At 35.2% G+C, this 24203-nt stretch overlaps 1 protein-coding gene across 5 annotated transcripts in view; it reads right to left on the reverse strand.

Moving 5' to 3' along the window:
* Positions 1-24203, reverse strand: part of DACH1 (dachshund family transcription factor 1) — a 356356-nt gene that overhangs the window by 290148 nt on the left and 42005 nt on the right. The window lies entirely within an intron of this gene.

The following is a 24203-nucleotide window of genomic DNA, read 5'->3' on the forward strand; positions in this document are numbered from 1 at the left end:
AGCATGGGACTGTATCGTTTGTATTTTAACAGGCATTAATATAAATGTTTCTGTAGTCACACAACTACTCAGATCTTTAAAAAAAATTTCCATGGTATTTGGCTTACCCACCTCCTACATCAGAGAATGTATGGCTTGAAGGAAGAAGATGGACCCAATCACAGCAATTCCTCTGCTAGGAATTGCCATCTCAGTGATGCTCCATACACCCTCACCCTCCAAAAAACTTTGCAGACCCTACACAAGTATATTTTGTTTACATACTTCTGTACATCTCAAGTACTATAACCTTCCTTTTCTCTTTCAGGACAAAAGGGAAAAACTGACGATCAAACCAATCTCAAGACAAATATTCATTCCTAAATTTAAGCCCACATTACAAAATCAAGTGCAGCTGCACTGGTTACAGTCACAACTTTTACAGCTTCTTATCAGGGATTTAATAAAACCCTGCTCTACCTGGCACATGCTCACAAAATTATCACTGATTGAGTTAGCATTTCTCAAGAATATATCAACATAACATGAGTATATTTACCCCAACTTTGCACCAAAATGGGAGCAGGTACAAGATTAGACACCAATCTTTATGCAATGCAAGAATTCATGCTGACAAATGAACAGTGCTTCACAATATAAAACTCACATCATTTTGTCACCTTCCAGTTGGATTCACCCCACACTACAGAACAGAAACTTTGGAAAATAAACCTGAAGTAACAAAACTGTCTGGGCTAGACAAGCCTACCTTATAACTATACTTCTGCTCCTCCAGATACAGAAACAAACTCCAACAGCACAAACAACACAACCAAGTTCTTCCACTCAGTGTGTTGCCCAGACCTTCCTGCTTTAACACACTTCAAGCACAATGACTGATGTACAGAAAAGTTTGGTGCTCTGCTAGAACTGTGGCAAAATATAAGACCTAATATTTAAGTGTTTCTTTTCCTTAAAACTTTCTTTCCTATAAAAAAAGAGGAGAGGGACAGATAACATAATATGTCAAAAAAATCCTATAAACAGCTTCTGGCTCCATACAAACAAATGAACTATCAGAACTTTTTATTTCAGCAAAATACAGAGACTAAGTCCATTAGCTGATTCTCCTCAACTCAAAATGAAATATAAAAGGAAAAAAAAATTAGACCTACATGATTTCTGTACCTTCTTTAATTGATAGGATGTAAAATACTGTTCAGATTTAAATCTACTTCTGTAAAGTAGCATTTGGCATTTCAATCAGAAATCCATCAGATGTTCTAGTTTAGCAATCTTAAGGCTGCTACAATTCCCTCAAGAAAAGGTATTTCATGTTCCCCAGAGCACAGGTATTCTAAGAAGTTACTTGCTTAGTAAGGGGACATTCACGAAATGTTACAATTTCAACCTAATTAGAAAGAATCTTATTAATTAGATAATCATCTAAAAGGATATTAGATTTTTTAGATGGAGGGCAAAACAGAAGCACAGTAAGGTCTCATCTCATCTGCCATTTTAAGTAACCGCACTTTCAAATATCAGTTTACTTCTCAGATCATTGAAAGTTTAACAAGTTAATGATACTGGAATAAGAAACTTATCTGTTGAAACAACTCCCAATGGCAAAGCAATCCTCCTTCATTGTTTTATGTACTTGTACGTATGTATATAATACTTACAGACAGGTAATTTTATGCATGCCTGAATATCTCCATGCTTAAGTTCATGGAAATGCCATTTCTCAAGGAAATGTCTGTAATTTTTAAAAGTACTCCTTCGTTTCAGAATAAAACAAAGATTTAACATTCCACAGACCTTTCTTTTTCCAACCAAGTGATACGCTTTTATCAAAACTACTTACTGAGCCCTATTTTACTTTACTGAACATAGGGCCTCTTCATTTATTCTAAATCTTTCTGTTCCAAATCTCTAAAGTATAAAGAGAGAAAGCACTGAATCCTTCCTTTTCACCATCTGCTTTCAGTAACTCTAATCAACAGACAGAATACACAAATCTACACATTCAAGCTTCAAACCATAAAAATAATGTGTTTAAATGTTTTTATATAAGAATAGCAGCTACCTTGGACTGGCTGCAACACTCCTTGTCCTACTGCCCCAGTGCAACAGGGTGGTGTGTTTGTTGTTTCTATGGATAGAACTTCATAGATTCTAATTGTATTTCCCATATAGTCCAACTAATTGAAAAGTTCAAAAGCTAACTTATCTCATTCAGAGAACTTGCATATTCCCTCTGACAAACCAGAATGTAAACTTACCTTCCTGTTTATTTACCTTCTGTAAGGTAGCATAAAGTTTATCTTACCTTTTCTACTTAAGAAAGGTGTCTGAACTTCCTCAGCACTTAAAGGGTCAAAATTTATCATTTCAGTTCATCTAATAAGTAATGTTTTTGCCGAACAAAACCAATTCCCAATAAATTCTCACTGTATTTGTGTGCTCTGATTTGATTTAGAGGCCTGTGGGGAGACACCATTTGGTAGCACAGGAACACAGAGGGGTAGGTGGTGCTGAGGAGAAGTAGAGCTCATGTGCCAGAAGTGTTATTGTGTCAGGTTGATTTATTGAGTGAGCTTCACTTCACCGAATGTTCCGAGATATTTATTTCCCTAAAGGCTCTGCAAAGATATGAACAGACCTGCATCCACAGATGTCATCATTGCTCATTTTACCGAGTCATGAAATTTTCTCAACTGCAATTTGTCCATCTAAAATTGCTGCAACAGAACAATGTCAATAGTAGCTTCCTACTCATACTACCTTCCTCTACTACACACTCTTGCCACATCCATCTCCTAACTTCAGAGAATTTAAAGACGCAGAGTTCCGTCCCTCTAGATTTTATCATGCACTTCCCTTTCTTAACCCGCTAGGTAATGGAAATAAATTTAAAAACGCAAATAAAGGGAGCAATTAGGTGCCAAAAGTAATGAATTAGTACTGCCTATGACTGAACAGATGAAAGAACACGAAGTGACAAGAGAAATGTCCTACTTGACCAAGCTGGAGTAAGATCCCATTATCTGAAATTAAGACTAGTCAACTCCTATCCTTTTCCTTGGACTTTTTGTTTTGCCACTTTGTTTTTCAACAGTAGGTGCTGAGAGAAGAGAGCAAACATCACTCTCACTCTACTCATAATAGTAAAGAAGAAACAGGTTATGGTTGGTTGGTCCTGACTTGATTTTACAAGAGCGTGGAAAGGAAGAAATACAATATTTCTATATACCTATTTAGAAATACACTAAATTGTACACAAGTATACTGAATATACATATGCTCCCACATGTTCAAAAAAATTTAACTTTCCTAGAAATAACAAAGAACTTAAGAGCTGGAAGTGATAAAAAAAGCAAACATCCCAGGCAATGAAAACAAAGCAGTTTGTAAATCAATTATAATTTATGAAAACTAAGATAGGAAGGAAGAAAAAAAAGGTTTTGTATTAAACACAAGTTTTAAGTTCGATTTAAAACCTTAAAGTGTTCCTTCAGGGTTTCACAAGGATAGTGTCCTTTTACACAAAGTTTCAGGTGCTAGTTGGATTTAAATAATACTATCTACAAACAGGGTATTACAAATAACATAAGCTCTTGTAGGAACTTTATCTGAAATGCTGCTTCTCTGCTACAAGAGAGGGTCTATTTAAATACACATGTAAAAGTGAGCACTTGTGGCCTATGTCAGAATACACTGTTTTATTTAAATATGTTAATATTTCTCATTATGCCATTAACAATAACCTTCATCCATTTGTGAAAAACATTTTGCCAAGCATGCACATAAAAAATTAGCAAGTGAAGCAAAATCACCTTAATTTGCTTTGGACCAGCAAATAACCAACTAATTTGCAGAAATCCCTGCCAAGCACTCATATTAAATGCTTCATGCTTATTTTATGACCTCTGCTGCTCCTCTCCTTCCCAGGCCCTGAATCATATGATCATTAACATATTGCAAGGTCTGAAACTTTATTTTTTACATTCTTTAATTAATGCCTGTTTATAGAAGGCCATAGGACTTCAGATCCAGTTAATGAAACTTCGCTCCCCCAGGCCCCTGGAGCCCAATAGAGAGCTTTCTCCTCTGTTGTTTTAGTAGCTTTTTTCCAACTGTTTGTTTATACACACTTAATTGATCTCTTTAGTCCCAGAAGCATTCCAGAGACACAACCTGTTTTGAGGCAAGCTAAAGTTTTTTTCCCCTTCTTTATAAAAGCCCTGATTGCCCAAGGTTATCAGTTTTAATTTGAAAGTTGAAGATTCAGCTTTATTTACACTGTCTAAAAGACAAAATTGATATGGGCCCTGAAGTGTTCATTTTTACATTCATACGCAGCAGAGTGGATTGCAAACACATACTGTATATAATTATTTTGATGTAGAACTAAGTAATTACTAAACACTGCTATGTCTTGTTTTATTGCATTTAAAGAACTCAGTCTTCATAACAAGTTGAAAATAAGAACAAATCAGCCTGCCAATGCATGAAATTTTCATGGCTCTTCAATTTACGTTTTACATATTCCCTATGACAAGAATTTCGATTATGCTATTCTCTTTTTTCTGCTATAATTAAATTAAAAAAAGTAATTGGCTGGTGCTGCACACTGCTGCAATGTCTTAATCACATAGACAAACAGTTTTACAATAGCTTACACCATTTGCCACATGGGGCAATGACATTATTGTACCAGGCTATAAACCAGGAGACAGATATCACATACCAGCTATCAACTACTGCGTTGAATCTCCTGGTGCCTGCTTGTGAAAACAGAGGAGAGAGGTACATTTAGTATGTTGATTGGCAACTTTACATCTGAAATCTTAATTAAGTACAAGTGACCAAGACTAACAACATTTTAAAAGCAAACATTTCTGGTTAAAATGAGTGACATTAGAAACATCTACGTTGATTTCAAGATGTAAAAGTCCTTGAGCAGAGAAAATAACACAATATACCACTGCTTAAAAAAAAAAAAAAGGAACTAAAAATACATTCAAGGCTGTTTTTAAATGTGAAAAATAACACAGCTAGCAGCCATCAAGTAACTTTAATTCAGTATAATCAATCTTTTTCAATAGGATAAGAAAAAAATGCCAGCATAAAAGACACAGTTGCCCTTAATTATAATTTCCTAATCACCTAAACTGATTTAGACAATACTTCCTCTGCATTTCTGTTTAGAAAAAACTACCATGAGAAAATAAAAGGCTTCCAAAACTATTCTTCCATCAGGAGTATTTTTAACAGAACCTGGCTTCTAACAAATGCTACCATATTCAACTTGAAAAGAAATGCATTTAAGAACCTATCAAGTCATTTAACTTGAAACTTGTGAGACTTTTTAGATGGAATTTCAATTAAATTCAAAAGCTGTTAAACTGAGGATTTCTCTAAAACAGAAACTAGTCCTGTAAGTTCTTATGCTTTATTATTTTACTTTTTTCAGTTTCTGGAATACACATATGTTAAGGACTAATCCCAGTTATAAAGTCAGCTGGGATCATCAAATGAGCATCTCAGTGTCTAATGAACTCAACCAAACTGGCACGCTAGGAGAGCACCTAGAAGACACTTAAAGTCTTTGCAAGAGTCACAATGATTGGCTTTTTTTTTTTCTACTCCACAAAGTCACCTTTTGTGGAAAGTTTCAGAGATCTGGGAATTTGGCTAGACAATGAGATGCAAAGGTTGAGGTCCTTCACATGAGAAAGCTCAAAACCACATGAGCTCACCTCCCACGAATACACATCAGCCAACTGGCCAGCTGATCAATATTACAGACGGCTACTATTCAAACTGAGCTGTCCATCACACAGAATTATTTAACATTTTATGATCACAAATAATTAGATATTAGGGCACTCAGTAGTGGCCTAGAGCCCTACTTCTATATTCTTTTTTAGGGCAAAACTAATGTTTTCACCTATTACATACAGAAGCAACATTCTGGGTGTTGCTTCAGAAGTTAAACACATTTTCGTTGGAAAGCCCCTTACTAAAGGTAAACCTTGGTGTATATAAGTATTAGTGGATATGACATGTGCACATCAACATTATGGTTACATTTCTTTATTTGGATTTTCTTACATATCAAGGAAGTAAAAAGATTATGTACTATTTCTCAGTAAACTAAGTTGTTAGAAGAGAACTTACTGTAGATATTAATTCTAAAACACAACCACTAAACTCCTAACACCAAATCTCAGCTATTTGATGCTTAGAGACAGGAGACCAAATCAGAGCAGCAAGTAGATTCTAATTGCATGGAATGGGAGAGGTCTAATAGTGAGTCTCAAAAACCTGGTCCTTAGCATATAGTAGACTCCAACACCAATCCTAACAGTTCCATGGTTCCTTTCAAAAACTCACGCTGATAAATCAAATCTATCTTGTGTTAAGAACAATGAAGCCACCATAGGGGGGTATTTAGTTTTCCTACTTAAAATCCCACAGAATCTAATGAAGCTGACCCTAGAGAAGAAATGTGATGGGAGGACTCCAGGGAATTAGCCAAAAATCTTATAGTTGTTAGTGTAAACTCATTGAACTGGAAACCGTTGTGTATATACTTCCTACCTATAAATCTCTCATATCGTAACTGATTAAGGCAGAATAGGCATGATCCTGTTCCCACTGATGACAATGGCAAAACTCCAATTGACTGCTTCATTCCTGGATTTGGCAAAAGAAGAATTCATCAGCTACCAATTACTGTTCAGCACAAAGGACTTGGAAGTATCCTAAGGTTTTTCTTACCTCAGCCAAAAGATATTTTCTCACTTTAACCTATTTGTATTTCTACTGCTAAGCAGAACACAATGGACTGAAGTCATGCAGAAGGTGAGGAAAGCCTAGAAAACTTATTGTGCAAAGAGACAATCTCTGTTAAGGTTTCTTAATACCTCTTGTGCTCCAAGTCTCAAAGTCCATTTCTATTATTTTGTATTACCCTCAGTATTTCTTCAAAAGAGCAACAGCCTTTCTCTATCTCCTCTAACAATACAGTCCCACTGCTTTGAAGTGCTGCTGTAGCACAAAATAGTAATGAAAAAAGAAAAGGTTACATTTCACCACTACATCTCTAAACACTCTATACCAGGAACAGCACAGTAAAATGTCTCGAAGACTTCAGGTCAAAACAAGGTAAGGACATTGATTCCTTCAAGCACTTTACAATATTTTATTAACTCAAATCAGGAAAGACTGAAAAATATGGAAGTTATTTAACTGAAATTTAGTTTTTCTCAAATTGACCCTTTAAAAGTGCTCAAGGGAATCAATATCAGGCTCTTGCTTTTGGAGGGCCACCATTGTAACAAGGGTTTCAGGTATGACATTGTTCTTTAAAAATCCTCACCAAGACTTGATCAAAGGAACTGGCAAGCCCAAGTAACCAAGTAACTGAGCAGCATCAGGCCACAGTTTTTATCAAGACTGGCTCTGCTTACATCTGATTTTCCAAGCAAGTGGAAGAAAGTATAACACCAGGCTTTTTCTGCTGGTATAGAAAGATGCATATTAAGTTTTTAAAAGATGTTACCTTTGCCGTGACTGCCTTTTTTTTTTTTTTTTTTTTTAATATATTTCCTTGTTAGAACCTGTTTAAACACAGGTATACCTTGGTTAGCATCCATAAATGCAAATAACTGATTTTAAAAAGAAATTTATTTTTGTGGTATTCTGTTTAAAAAAATAAAATTGAAAATGGAGATTAGCCCTAAAGTAAGCCCATTCTGCAATGCAAACAAAGCTGAGTTAGCTCCTTGCTTTCCCTCAGACTTTGAAATTTCATCCATGACTACAAAAATTTACCTCACAAAGCAAATCCTTCAATATCACTGTATCACTGTGATATATGGAACAGCCAGGAACTTAAGTTCTGGGAAAAACAGCTTGTAGGTGTGCGAAACACTTGTACTTCTGTACAAAGAAGCAATCCTTGCTGCAGATGTTCAGCGAAAAATAAAATTAGAACAACATTTACGTAAAGTGTGTCAGTATGAAACTTGGGTCCCTGGAAGCACTGTAGAGTGTTCAGCCTTTGCTGAAGCTGAACTAAACTTAGCATGGCTGACTCGAGTTCCAAGAGTTCTGGTTTACCAGCAGAACAGCCACAGTTCAGTGTACACTAAGCCATAGATTTATGAAAAAAAGCTCACAGACTGACAACCAGTTTTGTTACTAAAGCATCTCCAATGTTGGTGTCACAGGAATGTTTAGAACGCAAGCAAAATATTTTGTCATATTTCACATCTCATCCAAAAGGAACAGGTTCTCATTAGCCTCTTCAATCTAACCAACCTTCAGTCAAGAAAAAGGCAGGAAGTTTTACAATGTCACTATTTATTTTGTAAAAATTTATCTCTAAACACAAAAATATTCATAACTGTAGGCAAAAGAGTTCACAGCTGAGAAAAGTTTGTGGTGCCTTAATAATGACAGAAAATCAAAGCAGCTCCCAATACATCTTATTTTGTAGCCCAGCTTTTAACAATATTTCTATTTATGAATAGATACTCAATAAGAGAGCATTTACAGTGAGAAAAATTGTACTTCTCCACCCATCAATTTAGGGCTTGAACATAGAATTCTTTGCCTTTTTTCAGCATGCTACCCTTTAGGGCAAAGAGTGGTAATGAACACCTACTAGTCACACAGAATTATAGTGCTCTTTATTTCACCCAGGGCTGAAAAAATTTCCAAAGGTTTGGAATACTGAAACCTGTAAACAAAATCTGTGGAGCAGATAAAATTTTAAATGGCACAATGCAATTAAAGCTGAATTCAATTTGAGCGCACCCTGTCCATCTGTCAGAGGGAAACAAAAGCCGAGGAGCTCCATTATTGCTGAATCCCTGCTCTTGTTAATTTGCTTGCTGAGAGATTTCAATTTCTAGGAAGTGCACAAATTAGTGTTCAGTCAGGGCTAGATCCTCAGTAAGTATAAGCAGATGGTGGAAATCAGCCCTAATCAAGTAGCCAAAGCCCTTTTTTCTGTCTGATTAAAGCATTTTAATCCTTTCATATTGTCTGTGTTTTTCAGTAAATATCTACCATAATTTTTCCCCCTCCCCATTTGCTATAATTTTTATTCCAAAATAGAACAAAGTTGAGTTTCTAACAGATTCACTTATTTTTACAAGAGTGTACTTTTTAACCATACTAGTGTACTCTGGGCTAGGCAATGTGGCCAATTAAATTATCCCATTTATTCAGTTCACTGAACTTTTTTTTTTTTTTTAACTGAAAACAAAATAGTTAATATACAGCCAGCTAAAGCAACATATACTGTTTAGCTAGTTTCTGATTATCTGGAAGGCTCTTCCAAACAGTGAGTTCATTATGATTAAGAAGTCGGGAAAAAAAAAAAAAAAAAAACAAACACAACAAACAAAACAAAACAAAAAAAACCCCACCAACAGTAATTGTGCCAAATGATGATACCATGTTTTGTGAAATTTTCTACCTCTCTGGTGGAAAAGAAGCTGATTTTTCTGTTAGTACAAGCCACACAGATGTCCATTGCAGGAGGAAAGCATGTTTATACCACAAAAGAAGGCCCTAATAACTCATAGATGCCACAGGCATTTGTGAATAATGAGAGCTAAGATTAACACAGAAACATTACAAATATTATTGTGAATAGAATACAATACATAATTAACTCTTCACATTTTAATGAAAAATAGCAGAATTTGTTATTTCAAAGGTTACTTATTGTTGAATTTGCAGATAATGGTAAGAATGAGGGAACTGCCTAACTGAACATATATTTACAGAACCAAGATAAGAATAACAAACAAAACAGCCGTAAATTTGATTTGCATAAAATATACATGTTGAAACTTTGACTGCAATTTATATTGCTTTATCCTTTGGAAAAATATATGAACAGATTTTTTTTGGAAACCTGGTATCTTTTAGACCAAAATCTGTTTAACATTATTATATATGTTACACTTTTGTGTGTGTATTATATAAAACAGCTGAAAAATATAAACTTTGATAGCTGGATCTACACAGAAGTGTGTAAAACAATAACCTTAGGGACACATTCTTCAAAAACAGTACACAGGATTTAGCCACGCATTTGCCATTAAAATTAATGGGAGTTATTTAGCTATAAATCCTGAAGAAAAGACTTTGAAAATGTACCCCTTAAAGTCAACACCATCAACATAATGCACGAGGATGGAGGAAAATTGAATTTTGAACAATGAAGAACTTGAATATAAACCATGTGTAGTATTTTCACTGAATGATATTTCGGTATCCTGTAAAGCAACTTTATTGCCTAACTGGCATATTAAAAAACCCACACCTAATATTTTCAGAAATGCGATAAATAAGAACAGATGATTACTTCCATTTATCACAGGTTAAAGTCACAACAATAATGAAAAATAACTTCTCAGTAAGTATCTGAAATGAAACTGAAATTTATCCAAAGAACATTTTTAAATCTACTGAATATGCTTCTAAAAATTTAGGGGTGCTAGTACAGAGGGTTTTTTCCAATACAGAAATCCCACATACAAATATATCTACTGTATGCTGATTCCTGATTTAATACACTCGCATTTTTCATGTTTTCCTCTGCTTTTCATATTAAAGAACCTTTATTTCTTCTAATAGCCTCAAGCAAGTTTCCTTCTAGTCTCCTAAGCAAACATTAACACTTGCATTAGTGTAACACTTGTAAAGCAGTTTTTCTTTTAGTAAAATGAAAAAAGGCACCAGTTCATCACTGAATTAATCCCATAGAGAGACTTGATCCATTTGTAGTCCCATTCCAACCCCGCTCTCCCAAATGTCCACTTCCTTCTCCCATGCTTCTCTAGAAGAGGAAGAACACAATACCAAAGCCTATTCTACTAACAGCTATTTTTCAACACTAAAAGTAAGCTGGAAAGTTTGGTTTGGTTTAAGATTATGACAAAGGTTGTCCCATCATTTCAAATGCAATCAAAAAAAAGTTTCCAAACATGCTTCTACTTTCACTGAGCAATAAAAAAGAATTTACTCTCATGCCCTTTCATTCCTCAGTTTACTTCTGGAACTGAGAGGATGTCTTGGTGACAAGTGCTAAATATTACACCAAAAGTACAGATTCAATTCCTATGGGCTACTGAATACCTGTAACTGAGAAGAGAGTCCTCACTCTGCAAGACCAGAGGCACCTCATCCATTTTCAGGCTTTCACACCACGTTTATTGCTTAAAAATAATATTAATGAGAGAAACGGTGCGCCAAATAATCATTCCAAGCATGTAAACTCAGTTCAGGATTATTACCAACTTCCTAAAAATAGCAAGTTCCTATCTGGAACACAGCACAGAAAGCAACATTGTTTATGCTGCAGCAGGATACATTTAAACATTAAGATAACAGTAACCTAGATGAATGAGAAGTGAACTCTAGACAGGTTCACCTTGTTTTCCACACTCATGTCACCTTCTTGAATCTAGCCAGAATAAAATTTGAATATATTTAGAATCAACAATACAATGGTGCCAAATACGAAGATAAAACATTACATTTCACTAATTTATGAAACCAAAGGATTTTTTTTTTTTGCTTTACAAATAAAAATCTTGGTTTTTCATGTTACACTTTGAATCCTTCAAATCCTCCACTCTTTGTTTTATATATCATTTCCTTCTTGATTTGCAATAATCACCTAAAATTTGGAATATAGTTTAATTTTTGTTACATGAAATATGATCACACATATTGCAAACATATGCATCAACACATCTGTGTTCCATACTTCGATTGTTGTAGTACAAGCGTTACTTTAAAAATAAAATAATTGCTGCCTTAAAAATCATATACTGTTCGGACAAAACCAATCTGATACCATGTTTTAAGTACACTGTGCTAAGTAATACTTCCAAGGAAATCTGCAACATCTGATTTTTTTTTAATGTAAACTGTTCGTGACAGCATGGAGATTCTTTTTCAGCCTTTTTTATTACTATTACTGCAGCTGTGACCTTATATATACACTATACATACAGTATATACCACATATATACTTGGTAGAACACTTGAAATGGGAATGTGAAGAAGTTGTCTGCAAACGGCAAAAAAGGTTCACGTATAGTTTAAGAGTCACAGCATGCTTATCATGTTGATCAATATTATCTCATTTGCATGTACTCCATATGGCAGCATTCATCTGTTGTCTTTTGCTTATACTTAGACCAGGGACTCCTTGGGGCCGGAACTGAGTGTCTGAACTGAGCAGTACAGTGGTCCATAGTGAGGACTTCAAGAAACAACAGTGATGTGAATAGGAACAGAAATACAGAAAATAAAAATATAAGCTTTTCACAGCTAGTAAATAATGTGATACTTCTTTAAAAAGAAAAAAATTAGATTCTAAAATTCATATTGGAAACAAAATAATTTTTTGACTACTGATAAAATTGTCACAGGTAAGACTAATACCCTTAAAAGAACTTCTGAAATCAAGATTGGGGAAGTTTCTTACAGAGACATTAATGCAGATATAAACTAAAGGACATCCAGTAGTCTGTGTTATTGTAAGCAGACAACAGCACATTATATTACAGATATTTATTTTTTGCACATCTGCATTTAAGATCATTAACAAAATTTAAAACTAAACAGTTAACAACATACTTATTCCTTTGTTTTCTCATGAGAAGACATCATGTACACATCATCTATAAAACTCTGCAGTATGAGCTCTACCTCATCTATCTCAAGATTCCTTGATCATATACCCACACCTCTTAAATGTCATTTATCTACCTTAGGAATATGAACACACCTCTAAGGTACTTTGGGTAATTCGGCTTTTAGGCTTCAAATAAATGAATGTTACTGACATAACTTTACACCATGGAAAATTTATAAACTAAACTCGTCAAGGTCTTTTTCGACATGGTTTTCAAGAAAACTGAATCTTTGGAGGAGATTGACAGGAAAACTCTTTGCAGCATCTTAGCATGTTCTCTGCAATACAGTAGGAAAATATCATTAGCTATTCAAAGTAAAACTTTCAGCAAATGTGCCTAAGACATATTGACCTTCATATAGTCAGGAAATGCATCTTGCATGTTTATGTGCTTTTAAATATAATTTGTCTAAACTGTCTGAAGTAAATCAAAAAGCTATCACTCAATCCTCTCAGTAGAAAGGGTAAATTTTAATTGCAGAACTTAAAACCTCACAATTAAAAGCTGTGTTGCTACTTAAAGCTAGCACAAACACAAGAATGAGAGTTCATGCATACAAATCAGCTTTTCTACCACATACAGAAGGGTTCTGCAGAATAGCCTGATGAATAGCCTGTGCCTTCTAAATTTAGGTACAAGGAAAAAGAAGTGAAATATTAGCCATGTTTTAACAAAATATAAATTATTTCCTTGTCACTTTGATTTCTGAATGACTGTGTGATAATCTACATTTGATTAGTGAGAAAGCTAAAATGATGCTGATAATTCAAAGGTAAGCATGCAAATAAAAATGTGATGAGAAATAAATGCAACCAGAAATTGGAGAGAGGGGGTTTTAGGTTGTTGTTGTTTGTTTGTTTTGGGGCTTTTTTGTTTGTTTGTTTGTTTTTTCCCCCTGGAGTGAGGCATTTGCAGAAAACCTTTCACTAAGCAAACTCAGAATTTATTATTTTCTAATTTAAAGAAAAAGCCCCAGCTATCTCATCTCACACAGTCAACCCAACAAGTAGACTGAAGTAAATGTTTACAAATACCAACTATGAAAAAATGGAAAAAAAAACAGTCATTGAAAGAAAAATTACATACTTCTCAACTCTGTGTTCATGATTTTATGCCAGATTCTCAGCTGTTTTACCTTAAATGGTCTTCTCTTAGTTAATGGGACCATGTCTGTATGCCAGATGAAATTCTAGCCTTTTGTCGGCAAGATCCATCTTCTAACCCCTCCTAAAGGAACCGGCAGACAGTTTACACAGCTAAACCAGCACTCAATTATCCTTATCTGCCATCCAGGGCTGGATATGCCAGGAGGATTTTGTCTATGATAACTGGTCAATCAGGAGTCACTTCATTTCGTCAGGAAGGAGAGAAGATAGAAATGGCACACAGTTAATAAACACCCTGGCATAACCTTGCACTAATCTTCTTCAGGAAGAGGCTTAGGGCTTAAGGCAGGCATTCCCAATGGACTCTAAACCATCTCTAGACTTCCTGTGAAGCTGAGAGATTTTCACCAATTTAGCACCAGAACATCTAAGCTACCATTTTCTTAAGCAGCAGAAACCTGATTGGAATCACACCTAACAACTCTGAACAAACATAAGTGGCCTCTGATACTATCATGGCACCTAAAACTTTTGGATTTTATCTTGTCCACAGGTGAGTGAATGGACTAAGCAAATTTTTCATCACTTTTAAGGATAATTGTTTGAAATTCAGTACACCAACTGGGGTTCACAAATTTGGGTTCTACCAGTAGTGGCCCAAATAATAAAGGCTTAAGAAAGTCCTTTCCCCTTGGTTTGGAGGGAAGAGAACTGCAACTGAGATAATGGTGGCAAATCGAAAAAGGTACTGGAGTTGTCACGCACAGTTTATCTATTATGCCTCTCCTGGCTTATCACAGTATAATCTTTTAATATTTTTTGTTTTGGCATAGGAAGGAGAGACATCTCTGACTGAGATGATAGAACAGAAGAAAGGATTTGGAGGGGATGAAAGAGAATGCTAATTGCAAAATCATGTATTAATTTTCTGGTGTCAAACGAACATTGTACCAGACATGTCCCTGGGAAAAAGAAGTTTCAAAGATTTTAAAAGCATCCTTGGGAAGAAAGAGGTTTCAAAGACTATCTTATTGCAGTCAAATGTCAAGGAAAAAGCACCAGGTGGTGCTTTCTTAATGCCAGGTTTGACTTGAAAATCCTAACTTTTTCTTAGTAAAGGCTTTGGGGAATATCTATTGTGGGGACAAAAAAGAAAAAAAAAAAAAAAAGTATGTCAGCTAAACTGAATTCAAGTTCAAGTAGTATTTAAAATCTGTAAAGCTACCTAAGATGAAAACATAGCTTTCAGTCTAGTTAAAACTGCCAAAACTCAAGCCAGTCCTTTCTCCTTACTGCTATTCTGCTATTTAAAACAAGTTAGTTAAATTAAAAAGCAACTTCTTCATAATCAATAGAAACAAATCTGGATTTCCATTTTCCAGTGGCTGGTAACCTGGCTTGATGGGGCCTTTTGGCCTCACCTTACCTTAGACCAAGAAACAGCAAGCACTGAAGTCATTAGCTCTAGGGACATCAGTATATGCCCAATCCTGCTTAGTGCCAGCAAGGTTTCCAGCATTTGATTGATGCACATGACAAAGGACCTGAACCTGACATCCTACACCCACTGAAGGAAGCATTCCCCAAAGAGTATATTTCTCTTCTGGGTAGGTCTCCTCTGAGTCAGAGGTAACATGAACCAGCTCTTCTGGAAAGTACAGTAACCCAGGAAATTGCACATCTCATCTTTCACACCTGCTAGCAGATTTTCATACTACACATTTATCAGAGACCTGACTTACTTGAAGAAGAAGAAGGATTAATTGTGTTTCTTGGCCAATGGAATTAATCTTAGATAAATCCAGGAAGATCACAAAGAGTTCATCTGCCTCTTTTTTTTTTTTTTTTTTTTTTTTTTTTTGTCATTGGAAAATAAGTCAAAAGGAAGGTAAAGATTTGTTTTGGTTTGGGTTTTTTCCAGAAACAGTTTGACAACAATGGTGTTAAGTTCAGAAATCTGGATGATTTCTGGATTCCACTTCTAAAAGTGGAAATCAAAAGAGAGGCAGCTGTTGGACAACTAAAGTAATTTCCCTTTAACATCTTTTTGTGTCCTTTTACTTTACTGTTGCTGAGTATTTCCACTAGAAAGATCACCCTATCCTCATGCCTCCCCTAGACCAACACTCGAATCAACACCTTGTGAGAGATGAGGTTAAACCACAAAAGGGGGAAACAGGTAAATATGCAAGGTCTTACTTCTTTAAGAAACCAGGATGAAAATACACGTTACATACATGGGTGAAAATGTTTTAAAAAGACATTAAGAAGTACCAACCTAAAATCACCTAGGAATAAGTTTTCTGAACAGTATCAATCTCCACCACAAATAATGCAAAAAAAGAATGAGAAATCCACATCTTCCCTATTTTAGCATCACTAAAGTATACACAAATACTTTGTTTCTTTTAAAAACCTTTCTTCCAAGTACTTTTTAAAAAATATCCATCTTCATCTTTCTTTTCACTAGAACAGGAAATTTCAAACACCTACTTTCAAATGTAATCGAAAAATCCAATAATTTATTTAATTTATTTGATATAACTAACCATCGGAAATGCTCAGTTTGTGAATTAGATCATCATAGAATCATTGACTAGTCTGGGTTGGAAGGAACCTTAAAGACCATCTAGTTCCCATCCTCTCACCACAGGCAGGGAACTTCCACTAGACCAGGTTGCCCAGGGTCCCATTCAACATGACCTTCAACACTTCAGGGATCCACAGCTTCTCTGGGCAACCTGTTGACTCCAAATAGAAAGGAATGAGAAATGGATAACATTTCTGACAAAGCAAAAGTAAATGAACCACAGAAAGAGGTGTTCAGCATTCCTACATAAAAAAAAAAAAAGGGCATCCCTATCAAAAAAAAAAAAACTTAGTGCAGACCCTCAGTTGGCGCAAACTAGAACAGGTCCACAGACTGCATTGACATTATGTTAAATAACACCAGCTACCAAACTGTCCCCAAGTTTTATACCCATGCTCGGGTAAACACTAACCTAAAACACATTCTGAAATGCATTTTCTCATCTAGACAAGGCTCCTCAAGGAGGATCACCTCATAGGTACAACTGGCATGCTCTTTGCAGTAAAAGGCAGTCAGTGAGGAAATCACTTTGCTTATGTTGTGAGAGCACTTCATAGAGGTTGAACTTGAAACAAGTGGGAACAATTTCCAGGTAGGAACAGCAGCACAGCAAATGAGAGTGGATACTCAAAACTGCTTCTTCAACCATTCTAAACAAAACCTGGAGCACACTGTGGTAACCTGAATATAAGCAAAACAGTGCTATTTTTTTCTACACAGGCAGAACGCTACATTTTCTATTAAGTGAATTTAGTTCACAATAAAAACTCAGTTATGTTCTAGCACTGAATTATTTTTTTAGTCATAGTATTCATTTAGGAGTTGGACTCCACTATCCTTGTGGGTCACTTCCAACTCAGGATATTCCAATTCTATGCTGCTAGAGCCAAACAGCTTTTCCTTTAAAACAAAATAGAATTCCATAAATAATAGATAAATAAATAAATAAACAAACCCTTATAAGGATACAGTCTCTGCCAAGGCCAGGTGTCTTTACTGATATGTACCAGGAGCATAATTTAAAGCTATCTTAAGAAGTTGCGATTTACACAGTCAACTTTTTTCCAAAATGTCAAAGTTTGGTGTAAAAGAAAACAACACCTTTAAAGAATAAACAAAGAATACAACAGATGTTGTTGGAATAGGAATGTGGCACTGAGCTTTCTCTACCACTTTAAATTATGGGAAACTTTAAGTATGTCAAGCATGAAGGAACTAATAAAAAGAAGGCAAGTCCAACTGTACACTTTATTTGCACCTCACCTAAATTCTTTCAGAAAGATAATTTAAAGAATGTTTTGTTCCAGTCTTGTCTGAATTCATTGTTCACACGGTAAGGAAAAATACCACTCTCCATTATCTGCATTCTTTACATATCCTTAAATTGTCAGAATTTTCTTATACTGATCCTTATGCAGTTTTAGGAACTTGCTTTTGCAAGGATCAAAAATTAAGAAATTCAGCTCCTAGCTTTATTACCACTGAGTGGCTCTATATAGGTACTCTCCTGTACTTGGAAGCAGCAGCAACACAAAATAGTGGCCAAGAAAAGGACAGTGGGAATTTTGCAGTTGCCTTTAACACCAGGATCTCACATTTTGTTCTTGCCAAAAAGGTTACAACTGCTCTTAGTTCCTCCATGCAGAAAAGTTCAGTGTTCTCCACTCAATATGTCCCTCAGCATCATGCAATACCACCAACAGCGCCGAACGAAAAAGATCTTTTCAGTGCCCCAGAAACAGAAGTGAAGAACCAATAAACATATCCTTTCTGCTTCTTTCTTATTTATTCAAGCACTCCACAGATATTATCCCTTACACTGTCTCTCCTTAATAACCAAAATATAAAGTCTACTCTGTGTTATTACTGAAATATTTGCTGCCTCCTCAAGCGCTTGTCATCTTTCTTTTAAGCACCGTATCTGGAATTTCAGCACAGATCATGAAATTACATATCTCAATTTTTGTTAAAATTAGTCTAAATAAAACAAAGTCTGAGAAGCTATAATCTATGTTATCAATTAAGACTACAGGTGAAAAAACTAAAACAAAAGCAAGATATTTACTGAAAATCAAATTTATTATGATTTTATAGTCAACCTAAAATTCTAGGATGAAAAATCTGCATGTAACTTTTGTAGGGCATGAAAATGGTGTAACTTATGGAGAACCAAGTGGTAACACTCACAGGTGCATACGACATACAATATGAAAAGTACTACTGGCTCGCACGCTTCCAGGAGCAAGTGTCAGGGGCACACATTAAAACACGAGTCTGAGTACTGCCAGGGAGGTGGAACTGAGCACAGCTTCGTATCTCGCTTCTGATATTCTAACAGCATCACTCTAAGCAGAGGCAGCAGCCTCCGAAAGAACTTTAATCCAGTCCACATCTTGTGGAGTGGGTGGATGATGAAGATTCAATGTCTGAAGACTGGTAAATAAAGAAAATCAATAAATAAGGGGTTCCTTAGTATTTCTCTCTTTATGAAGAGAGAAAAGAAACATGAATTTTGAAAGTGCAGCCAGTATAATTTAGATTAATCTAGAAAACAACATTCAGAAGTTTGTGCAATTGCCAAAAAAACAACAAAACATCTAACTAATGTGAAACAGTATTACTTAGATTACTTCTTTCATAAACCACTTTCATCACCCATTACAAAAAATGCCTTTCTGGATGAGTATAGTTGCATAATATTTATTTCTATTCATTAGCATGCTCAGTTTGTTGATATACTGCCTTCATATCATATGGGGGGAAGAGGAAATTGGAACCAAAACCAAAAAGCAATTTAATTATTTTAATTAATTCCAGCTTTTGAAATTATGCAGAATGCTACTGAATATTTAAAAAGCTATACAAACCAAAATATATTTATGCTGCATTGTACAAAATGGAATGCAGTGGGAAGGCTCACTTTTAGGCTCTTTGAGAAGTTGCACTGGAAGATATCACAGTCTAGATCGTAAGTGCACTTTGTTTAAATGTAAATAGGTATTTTGGATGGTTAATATGCAATATGTTAATGCAAGTTATAGGTTACCAGTAATATCAAAAGAAAAGCACATTTGTAAAACTGGTTGCTAATCTATAAGATGCATGCAATCAGGAAACACTTGCTATGGAATTAGGGGTGCTGGGCTCACTATATGCCTTCACTCTATGTTAACATATTGGACCAACTAACTAAACTAATTAGTTAAAAGTAGAAGTGCAACCTGAGTAACCCTCATAAAGAATGTAAACTAGACGGGTGGGGAGGTCTATAGGCGTCAATCAATAACAAAATGCAAACTGTCAAGCTTGCTTTGCTAACAAACTGTCACATCAACAATATGCAGTTAATGACTACAAATTAACTGTATACCAGATGCTTGACACTTTGTTATGACACTTAGCAAGCTAGTTGACATTTGGGGGATCAAAGCTTCTTTAATTACACTTTGTATAACATGTGCAACCTTTATGCTAATGTCCACATATTCCTTAGAGCACGACTGTTCAAGTGGCAGAGACTGGGTTATTTTGGACTTCGAAAGAATCCAGTAAATCTGGATTTTAACTGAAACAAAACCGCTTTTACATCATTATTCGGTATTACACCCTGTCTAAAATAACTCTTTAACATGATGTACTATACCATATTCACTCACTTATAGACACCCTCTGCGTGAAATAATGCATTTTCAAACAGTGTTAACAGTATCTATAAAAGAGAGAAGCACTAGACACACTGCATTTAAAAGCATCTCTGTGTTCAAACTGATGTCTAGAATCAATGCTACACATTGATATGTCTTTCCTAAACCAAATTAACTTTCTCATCACACAACTAAATGTTGGACACAGTATTAACAACGTTTTTATTTAGCCAGCACTTATTACATATTTTGTCATGCTCACAGAAAAAGTATCAACTAAAAGCAGCCCCAGGTTTGCAAATCCATTGCCTTACAATGTTGTTGAAAAGGTGTGTTTTCAAACATTTTAACTTTCCTGTTTATTCCTTAAAACACAGGTTCCCAAATTCCACAGAAATTGCATGCAAGTTGAGGAAGGAAAAAAATATCATAATCCTAAGTACTAAAGACTTCCCTTAGCAAGGGAAAACAGCCTTTATAGCAAAACATAATGTCAAAAGCAACATCTGCCTTCCTATTCTGGACAAAAGTGATACTTTGAAAAAATACTATAAAGGCATACATTCAAATGGCCTTTTTTCCATCATAGACAATGTGAGTCAGATTTTAAAATACATTTTTATTTGGATTGCATTAACATCCTTTAAGACCACTCACTAATTCAGATTTTACCCTATAGCATTTACTACACTGGATGTTACCTCTGTTGAATGTTAACTGCTATGATCACCACGGTGCATCAGTGGAGATTAACTCTGTGGAGGGTTTCTAGATACCTCTGGGAAAAGCCTTCAAATCGCATGAAGCACCAAAGCTGGGTTTACATGTCTTAGCCACTTGCCAATTACTTTATTCTCCTTTTTCTGTGTGAGCTGCTAAATTAATTTTCTGTAAATTCACAGCTCTGTGCAATTTTTGTCCTAACTATGTAATACTAATAAGCCAAACCATTTGTACCTTCTTTGAAGCATGCTAGCATCATAAACTGTATTGACCAGACTCATCTAAGCTAACAGAGGTCTAAAGCATAAGCATCCCCATCTAAGCAAATCATTCCTTACCCTCAGCTGAAAGGAACAGGAAATTTTAAGGCACAATTCATCTGATCTATTTTAGACACTCACATCGGGGGCAGATAAGCAGCGCTCTGGAAGTGTTTATTTCTCTTTTTTTTTAACACAGCCCAGCTGCAGATGAATCCCTTCCTCAGGGCTTCCTGTCGGATCTACCAGAACTATTCTACCCAGGCACCTACAGGGTCATGAAAAACACCTGTAGCTTGTCTACATGAGTGGCTTAGCAAAGCTACCCATTCATGCATCTAACCTGATGGCAAGTTAGCTTGAACACTTGAAGGTTCAGCATATCAGAATTACTCAAACTCATCTAGTTAAAAGTTCCCATTATCAGTCAGGAAAGACAACAGGAAAAATGCTAATCCTAGATGCTTTCTAACCAAGTCAGAGATACAAAAAAGGGTATCAGCACTGTAAATGAGAGCTTGACCACCCAGCTGGATAAACTGTGTGACGAAGGATATTAAAATGCAGGATATTGGTTTTTTTGTTTTCAGTTATCTCTTTAGGTCCCAAGACTAAGGACACTGCCATCATGACTCAGATGGCATCAAGGCCATTTAAGTGATGTTATTTATCCTCTTCTTTGCATTCCTATACTTAATTACTTCATGCCAAATACAGTTTATTTGTGTCATAATCTAACTCATAGTTAAAAGATATGTGTATTTATCCGCTTTCCATTGCATGGCACAACACTGCATGTGGTCAAATAACCATGGATGCACATGCTTTTTATTAGAAATCCTTTTAAAGCGTCACCCACCATCTACAAAGAACAGCAGAGAAACTAAAAAGCTGCAGAGATGATCACAGAGAAACATGAAGTGAGAATCTGTTACGTGAATTCCCCGTGCAATGCTCAAAACTCACTGTCTGCAGTGATACACTTCCGAATACTATTTTAACCCAACTATCAAATCCAAAAGATCGGCTAATTCAGTCCACATCTTTTTTTTCCCTTTATAATGGGTAGTGACAGTGGTGTAATTCTATTCTGTAGTCACTTAAAGAGTAAGATTTGGGACAAATTTGATTTTCCAAGTTCTGTATTTTTATCAGTTTTGGCTTTCAGATTCTTTGCACAAAAGCCACCACATTTTGGCTTGCAGAGCATGCAAGTAATGAAAAAGTATTCAAAAGAGTCCAAAGTTTCACTTAAATTAATTTTGGCTAATTGTTTTACACTAAATAAATAAAAAAGGAAAACCATCAAACTTTATGACAGTATCCTATATCTGTAAAACTTAGGGGACCTTATTTTCTTTCATCTTTAAAAATATTACTCAGATGAAAGGCAGATGTTTTAGACCCAGAGTGATTATGCAACTGATATAATATCAGTGGTTATCTATTAGGAAAATACTGGAATTATCATTTCCATTATTTCCAATATGCTGCTGTGAGCTATGTTGTAATAATTCTGTAAGCTTCCTAATATAATTTTAAGTGCTACATGTTTGAAAAAAGTAAAAATTATATGAATATACCCACTTATGAAAAAAGCTTTCACTGATTAGAGCTCATTTCCCTAATATACAGATTTCTAAAGACAGCTCTATTTTAGTTATGTAAAGCATGTAAAAATTGGCATGTGCTCAATCACAGCTGAATCTGAAATTAGCCTGTCATTTTAGACACCATACTTTGAGGGTGGAAGAGGGGAAGCTCCTCCAGAAAAACTTTTCCTGGAGATGAAGTGGCTAATGGTCTGCTGGCACAACAACATTTTGCAGGAAGATGTTATCAGTTTACTATTATTTTCCAGGCAGAAGAAAGAAGAAGATGCTATTTCTTCAGAAAAGACCCCAAATGTCACTTTTCTCTTTGCAGAATGAACAAATTCCGCCAATAATGCTCTACTCTGGCTCTCATCTTGCAGCCCCTAAAGAAATACAAGAAAGCTTCTGATCCAAGTAAGAAGACATGCAATTGTAGGATTGCTTTAATTCACATATGCATACATACTGACACATACATTTAGTCTTTTATGTGGGAAAACAAATCGTTATTTCTTTGGGAATATTCAGCTCAGAAAACGTTAAATACCTTCTCATTAACTGAAATCAGAAACATTAGAAAGAGCCAGCCTCATTACTGCCATGTTTAGCTTATTTTTACCCATTTCCTGAGCAGAACATAACTAGATTTTTTTTGTTGTTGTTCTGATTAAAATGGGCACTGATTTTTTCAAGCTGTAAAAACAAAACCTATCTTTAAAACCTGCTTAAATGCATCACCAGAGTTCACAAACTTTATGAGAAAAAAATATTATGGGTCACTGTATGAAAACTGAATTTGAAGAAAAGCTTTTCATCAGTTAGCAAAACCCCTTGATATCCAAACAGCATGCACATAATGATACTAAAAGCTCACAATGGAACTTCAGAGGGCTATCAAGCCGTGAAAGATCTCATAAAAAGACAAGTGATTAACTTATTTAAACTGAGCAGGAATAGGAGTCAAAACCACCTCTCTCTTACTTCTTCTCATGCATATAGCATTTTGCTTTGGAATAAACTGATCTCACTATTATCATTTAACAGAAAAGAAACAAAATATAGGTAATTTAGTTAGTTCATAGAAAAATATTCATCTGCTCACAAAATAACTAATTTAATGAACAACAACTTGCTAATGTGAATTCAGGCTGAGAAACATGAAAATTCTTTCTTCAAAAATGTCTTGAATGTATTGATTAGTAAACCAGTGAGCAATTTTACTGGTTTATATCTTTTTATACATTTACGTAAAAACTATTTCTAAAACCTCTTGATTCAACAGCTGTAAATACTTAACAGATTTTTTTAAATAAGTACTTAAAAGAACACAACCTACCAAAGCAAAAAGTACTCACTAAAACTAAAAAGCCCTACAACTGCTTGGTAATGTGTCCTCAATCAAGACAAAAGTAGTTGGTGGGGTGTACTACAGTTAAGAGGATGTATCCACAGCAGATGAAAGTTTGCTCTCAATTTATGACCCCTAATAAAATCAATTAGACTAAGCACCAAAAGCTCAGGTAAGGAAATGGTAGCTAAATACATGAAGTTCAAAAGAAATAAAAGTTG

This window comes from Chamaea fasciata, unplaced genomic scaffold, assembly GCF_029207755.1.
Source record: "Chamaea fasciata isolate MVZ Bird 193981 ecotype frontalis unplaced genomic scaffold, bChaFas1.0.hap1 SCAF_2, whole genome shotgun sequence".
Lineage (NCBI taxonomy): Eukaryota > Metazoa > Chordata > Aves > Passeriformes > Sylviidae > Chamaea > Chamaea fasciata.